This window comes from Dipodomys spectabilis, unplaced genomic scaffold (genome assembly GCF_019054845.1).
Source record: "Dipodomys spectabilis isolate Male_0828 unplaced genomic scaffold, ASM1905484v1 ptg000342l, whole genome shotgun sequence".
NCBI lineage: Eukaryota > Metazoa > Chordata > Mammalia > Rodentia > Heteromyidae > Dipodomys > Dipodomys spectabilis.
This window is the reverse complement of record NW_024871019.1, coordinates 965,318-972,894: the sequence shown is the minus strand read 5'-3', so window position 1 is coordinate 972,894 and position 7,577 is coordinate 965,318.

Here is a 7,577-nt window from a genome sequence, read left to right as displayed (position 1 = left end):
GTGAATCTGTGAATGGCTTCATTTCCATTCCTTTAATTCCACCAGGAGCTATAATTTCTAAATTTTCCTTCAGGAAAAAAAATCATTTAGCTCAGAAATAATGCTTTCTATATAAAACTGTAGCTGTTTCAGAGCTTATTTCTTTGATTTTTTTTTCCTTCCAAGAAAACCATAATAGAGAGAGTCTTTCATCTTAATAAAGCCAGGCATGGGAAGTTTCTCTCTAAGCACCAAGGCAGACAACAAATTCACTCAATAAAAATTGACCAATTAAGTACCAGCCTGGCCCTTGGCATATGGAACAAATAAGTAACTCTACCCTCCCTGAATGCATATGACTGAAATGAAGGAGAAAAACCAAATCCCACCCTGTGTGGGCTTTGGGATCTGGGCCAAGATCAGAGAGGAAGTAGAATATTCCTTGGGTCACAAACACAGGAGGAAATAGAGGAACAGAGAAAGTAAGAGTAGGCATATCAGGTGGAAGAGTGACCTGGATAAAGATGGAAAACTGGGCTCATAAACCCAAAGATGAATGAGAAAGTTGGAACAGGACCAGTAGCCAGAGTTCAAGTGTCTAAAAAAAAAATAGATTTAATGCATGCTAATAAGAAGCCTAAGATTTCTGAGCTAGAAATGAATAGTAAGTACAGGTAGCAGTGGCTCCCACCTATAATCCTGGCTACTTGGGAAGCTGAGGTCTAAGGATCCCAGTTCAAAGCCAGCCCAGACAGAAAAGTCTATGAGTCTTTTTTTTTTTGTCTTTTCTTTTTTGGTACTGGGGATCGAACCCAGGACGTTGCACTTGCTAGCCAAGCGCTTTGCCACTGAGCTACATCCCAGCCCTATGAGTCTCTTATCTCCAATTAAACACCAAGCTCTGATGGTGGAGCTTATGGCTCAAGCAGGTAGAGCTCCAGCCTTGAACAAAAAAACAAAGGGAAAAATGCCACAGCCCTAAGTTCAAGCCCCAGCACCAACATAAATAAGCCAACAGCATTGCTTGATTTCCTGATTTGGAGAGGGTATGAATGCACTTCCCTACCACCACCACTTGATCAAATGGCAGCTTCAATCTGCTTTCAATGGCACCGTGCTTCAGCCAAAGACAACACGAAAAACCTGAGCAACAGTAACATACACCTTACAGTAAGCTTTGAATTAACCTTTTCCTAAAGCACTTTTTCTTGGCCTCTGGGTATTACTTCTGTGGTTCCTAGCCTATGCTTTCTCAATATCCTTCCTTTTTTCCTACTTAAGCTTCCAGATTCTTCTGACTCCAAATAACAAAGGTTCTTTTTCTCCCTTCCTTTGTAATTGATCACCTGTTAACCTGCAATTTGGCACACTTCTACCAGGGAGTGGTACACCATTAACGCAGACCCAGAAATAAAGCATCCCTTGGATTGCTTTCAGGACAGCATTTACCACTGGGCCCTACCCTAGCTTCCCCCACATACACCAAGCTATGGAGATGCTCAGCTCCCTTGTACAAATCGTGCAGTATTTGCATATAATCTGCATCCACCCTTCCAGATACTTTAAATCATCTCTATAGATTTTGTATACTACTCAATACAATGCATATGCTGTGTAAATAGCTGTGATACTGTATTATTTTGGAATTAATGACAAACATATATTCATGTTCTTCTCCAGTGCATTTTTCCTAGTATTTTCAATCCACAGTTGGTTGAATTTTTAAATGCAGAAACTGGCTTCCCAGGGTCAACTGTATTTGTACAATGTCAAAGCAAAAACACAAACATCTACTCTAAGGGAACGGAGATTACAGTTTTATCTTTTTCTGTATTTGGGTATGCTTTTCCTCTACTTGCAAAAGTGTATTTATTTGATAATCAGAAAATAAGCTAAAAATATTTTTAAGGTTCTTAAAATAGTATCTGCCACATGGAGGAAGTTTTCAATAAAAAGCTATAATGTAGCCATGCCTGCGGCTCACACCTGAAATACTAGCTACTCAGGAGGCTGAGATCTGAGGATCACAGTTTAAAGCCAGCGTGGGCAGGAAAATACATGAGATTCTTATCTCCAATTAACCACTAGAAAACCAGAAGTGGCGCTGGGGCTCACACTGGTAGCGTGCTAGCCTTGAACAAAAGAACTCAGGGACAGAGGCTGAGGTCAAGCTCCACGACCAAGAAAAAGGAAAAAAATGAGGCTGTGGTATATCTCTGGGGACAGAAATTTAGTGTCTAGGAGCCAGCACAAGGGATGAAAGGACAGTGATAAAGAAAAGTCAATACAAACTCCCGACCTATGACAGGTCCCTAAGTGACCTGGGTCATCCAAACTAGAAAGAAGAGACTTAAAGATTCGAGCTTCTATTTAAATTTCACTAGGTCATCTTATTTCCTAAGTTATGGGATCCTCTGGAGGTACCACGGGGAGAGAAAAAGCCTTGACAGGATATATTAGAGGACGACAATGGGAGTTTAAACCAGTCCAAAAAATGATTATACAATTATAGAGCTCATAGGAATGCATGTATATACATGCATTTTACCTAACTGTGCTATACAGCTTCACCTCAAACTTACAATGGGATCACATCCCAATAAATGCACTGTAAGTTGAAAATAGTCTAAGTCAAAAGGGCATCTAATACATCTCAAACAGCATAGCTTAGTGCATCCCACTTTAAATATGAATGCATCAGACTATAGTCAGGAAGAATTATCTATACAAAGACTTTGGACCATCCTTTGTAATTTATGGAAAATATGGTGAGATATGAAACACAAAATGTAATAACAAACCATGCTGGCAGCTCAGTACACTGAGTTGCTTGTTTGCCCTCAGATGGCATTTTACCATAACTGACCAGGAACTGTAAAGTGCTGCCACCAGCTGGCATTGCAAAAGCCTATCACACCAAATGTCACTAGCCAGGGAAGGATCAAAACTCAAAATTCAAAGTATGGTTCCTGCTGAATGTGTTTCCACCCAATGTATATGGCTTATTGAATCATCTTAAAATAGAGACATTGTAAGCTGCACCATCTTAAACCGGGGGACTGCCTGTGTATTATACAATGACCATACCCTCAAATGTATTTCTACTTTGGTTTCTAGTTGGGGAAAATAAATGGGCAGGAGTGAATCTGGACCAGGGTTTTATGTTGGGGCAAGGCTTGGACAGTAGAGACAGACTCTGTGCCTTCTCCTCTCCTCTCTATTCCCTTGGCTCTAACAACACAGCAACCTCCTTAGCAAATTTCTTCTAATGTTCCTTCTGGCAATGAGCTATTTTTATAGCTTTTTATTTAATATCCCCCTGAGAATCATTGTTTGCTTTTTACAAAGTATTGCCAAGAAACAAAGGCAACAAAGGCACATTTTACTTGTTAAGGTACTCTGGCTCTTCCTCTTTTCAGAAACTGGATGAATTAGCCCTTGCAGGGCAGAGGACCCCATGCCAGAGTCAGACCAGGAAGTGGGGGTGGCAGGAGGTAAATCCTGAGAAGGTTCCATAAGTAAGGAGTAAGTGCTCCTGGCTAGCCACGTGCGTGGATGTGTGTCCCTTACCCTTTTCCACTAAGGGGAGGGGTGCACTGTATCACTGAGTCACAGCTCCCCTTCTACCTTTGTGCTGGTTAATTGGAGATAAGAGCATCATGGACTTTCCTGTCCTAGCTGGCTTCACACCGTGATCCTCAGATCTCAGCCTCCTGAGTAGCTAGGATGACATATGTGAACTACCAGTGCCTGGTTTGACTTCTGCTTACATCTTTAAATTTTTCATCCTCAGCATATTCTATGATGTCATCCTATGTGATCACTGCAAGGCTGGCCATATGAAAGCAATTTCCCTTCCTCCATGGACTCAACTCCTTCACCAGCTGCCAGAACTAGGACAAATCGCACCACTTCTCACTGGGACAAGTCACTCTTTCATTGGAAAGGGAGATGGCTTCTGGCTCCATCCAGCAAAGTCCCCGGCTGCCTTTCTGTCCTTGGGGGTTGTGAAGCCCCTCATCACTACAGCCTACTGGCCGACTCCTCCCTCATGTGTTGGCTCCAACCCCCAGGACTGCTAGAGCAGAGGCATTCCTGCTTGCCCTTCTCCTCCCTGCAGCTCCGAGACCTCCTAGTTCTCTTCCAGTCTCCCAGCCAGCTGTGCTGACTGGCTTAGCTAAGGTTCCTTGACTTTTATAGACATGAGCCAGCGCTGGGTCATTAAGCCTCAATCTTTTGAAATCCCAGAGATTCATAGTCCAATCTAACAGCTACAATGGGTGAGGGGTGAGGTACATGTGGTCCAGCCCTCTGGGTTCAGAGCCTAAAACTGGGAATTTGAGGACCCTTGGAGGCCTAGATTAACTCCAAAGCCCCCCAGAAACCAAAAAAAGCAGGTTATCTGCAGAGGACTCCTGTGTAACCAGCTACAAGTCAGGGCAATGCAGAGAATGCAGGCAAATAGTGAAGGGCCCAGCCTCTTTAAGGGTCAAGTAGAATCTTAGCACAAAAACGCTGGACAAGCCTAGGCACCTCTGACTCACATCTATAACCTTAGCTACTCAGGAGGTTAAGATCTGAAGTTTGAAACTAGCTGGGGCAGGAAAGTCTATGAAACTCTTATCACAAATAAATCACCACTGGCTGGGTGCAGTAGCTCATGGCTTTAATCCTAGCTACTGAGATCTGAGGATCGAGGTTTGAAAGCCAGCCACTGCAGGAAAGTCCATGAGACTCTTATCTCCCATTAATCACAAAAAAAAAAGCCAGAAGTGGTGCTGTGGTTCAAGTGGTAGAGTGCTTGTCTTGAGCAAAAGGAGCCCAGGGACAGCGCCTAGGCCCAGAGTTCAAGTGCCAGAACTAGCAATAACTAAATAAATAAATAACCAAAAAAAAATCCAGAAGCAGAGCTGTGGCTCAAGTGTTAGAACACTATCCTTGACCAAAAAAGTTCAGGGAGAACACCCAGGCCTTGAATTCAAGTCCCAGGACCAGCACCAAAATAAACACTTGACAACCAGAATGAATGAGTGATTACACCTTGTATAACACAAGGAAGAAATGAAGTGCCCCTCAAAAGGCAAATATGATAGGAAACCAACTAATTCTACCAGTCACCTTGAGTACCTACATTATGCCTTCACCATTAGCTAGATTCAACTTTTACTAAACTCACTTGCCTACCCAACCATCTGAAGTAGAGAAGACTATGGTGGTCTGCTGCTAGGAAAGCAGTCCTGCCCTGCTGAGCGCTTAGAAGGCCATAAGCCCATAGGTCCAATCCCACTGCCTTGGACCATGGACATGACTGGGAAGCAAGCTTGCAGGCCCTCTGAACCACGGTACCCTTACGCCTAGTAAACACGACCTCATCTAACTAAACGCTGATTCGACCCATCATCAGAGGAAATCAAAGCAGGATGGACAGCAAATCTGAGGTGTCCCTTCTCACACCAACCCCTGAAGGCTTGAGGGTAGAAGCATGTCCAAGCTATCAAGCTATGTCTCCTTCCTTGGGGCTTGAATTCACATCTCATGAGCCCCTGAGAAAGGCCCCACAGAGAAGAAAGTATGCTCACCATCCCGTGGGCTCCTTGGCAGTCGTGGTTCTCAGACTTTTTGTTTTCCCCCCAGTTAGGGAACCAATGACCTTGCATCTTGCCTGAAGGGCATGGCTGAGGGCGGGAAGGGGGGGGGGAGGAGAGCGGGGAATCACCTCTCTCCCTCAGCCTCCTTCTTCCACAAGCTTGGAGCTCTTTCCTCAAAAATCCCAGCAAGCACGTGTTATCACATTATCTCCCACTTTATTCTAAAATTAAACTGTTCTAGCTCACTTCCCTCATCTATTTGAAGAGAGAGACTAAGCTAAATGCAAAGCTCCTCCCTGGTCTTAAATCCATGATTTTTATGTCAGAGGAGTAGAATGAAGGGAAAACAGGATTCATCTGTGGAAAATTACCTATCATGTTTTTATTAGCATTATTCTCTACTGCTTTCGGTAAAACTGGTTTCAATCTGAGCTCTGCCACCACTTCACCATGGGCATGGTTCCTTATCTCTCAGAGACCTTGTCTCCCTCTCACCGGAAGTTATCTGACTCACAATGTCATTGCAAAGATCAAATGAGATCATGTCTGTAAAGCACCCAGCTTGCAATGGACCCCAAGGACATGTCCTGAAGCAGCTCAGTACATGTTCATTCTCTTCTGGCTCCTCCCAGTATTCCCTGCTCAGAAGACATTCCTGCAGGACTGACCAGCAGCCTTGCCTTGCATTGGCAGTAAGGTTTCTCCTGTCACCTCCGTGTCCTTCCGGAGCCAGCTCACACCAGCTGGTCAGAGCCATGATGCTCATCTCATCCAGCTGTGCTTCCAGTGACCTCCAGCTGCTTGGTGTGAAACTGGCCGTGGTGGGTGTGTCTACACTATGGTAATAGGCAGATGCATCAAAACTCCTGTCCCCCCAGACAGACAGTGTTTCCAGTACCCTATTCTGTCAGGGTAGGATCTCCCCCATCCCATCCTTGCCAATCCTGCCTGCCCAGAGCCCATGGAGGCAAGAGACTGGGCAGCGAGAGAGCTTTGGTCCCAAAACACAGCTTCCCCACACCGTAAACAGCTTTTAACACAGGTTCCATGGAGCCCAAGGCCCACTGATAGTCACCATTGATTTTCTAGCAAGAAGGAATAATGGCTCAGAGGCCAGCCAACCTTTTATCGCATCAGATGAACCCAATTGAAAAACAACTGCCAAAAGGCTTTGGACCAAGACAGGATAATGGAAACTATTTCTGAAATAAAACCACTGTGCTTAAATGTACCAACTTGTGTCTTTTCTCTCCATTAACTGAAAAAAAATAATTTAAAAATAAAAACAAGATAGCTTATATGTAGAAGAATGCCAGGGCTTATTGGTAATAATAACATGTATACTTGTATGGCTCTTACCATTCACAAGGCTCCGTTCTAGAGCACTTTATAGATATGGACTCATTAAACTGTCAAACTAACCCATGACATATGCACTAGCATTACCCTCATGTGATAGATAAAGAAATGGAGTCAAAGAGAGAAAGAAACTACACAGCTGAGGTGGACGACCTTTGACAGTGCATCCTCCAGAGGCATTCACCAGCTTGGAGCTGCCTAGGGGAAGGGGGGTGGGGGGAGTGGCTTGGGGCTCCCACTCTTCCTGTTTCTTCTCTCTGACCATCTTCCCATAGACTACCTCTCCACCCTTCAGTATGGAAATTTCCTGCTCATCTTCAACTTGACATTCTCGTTAGCTCTGGCACAAGGAGGGCTGCTTTCTCCCTCCTCACCCCCAGGAGAGGTTAAGACCATGGAAGCTCATCCCAAGCAACGCTAAGCAGTCCCATAAATACTAGGAAGGGAAGGCCTGCTTGTCTGTTGGGACACCCTGTGTGCCCAGGACTCAAGATTCTCCAGCACAACCCTACAGGAGATACAACAAAAAAAGAGAGGAGATGAGACAAGAAAAAAAAGAAAAATGAGCATAGCTGGGGATAGCCCTGGGCGCCCACTACCCTTGTCCTGGAGGACCAATCAGTGACTGAGGCCAGCAGGGGGACATTGACA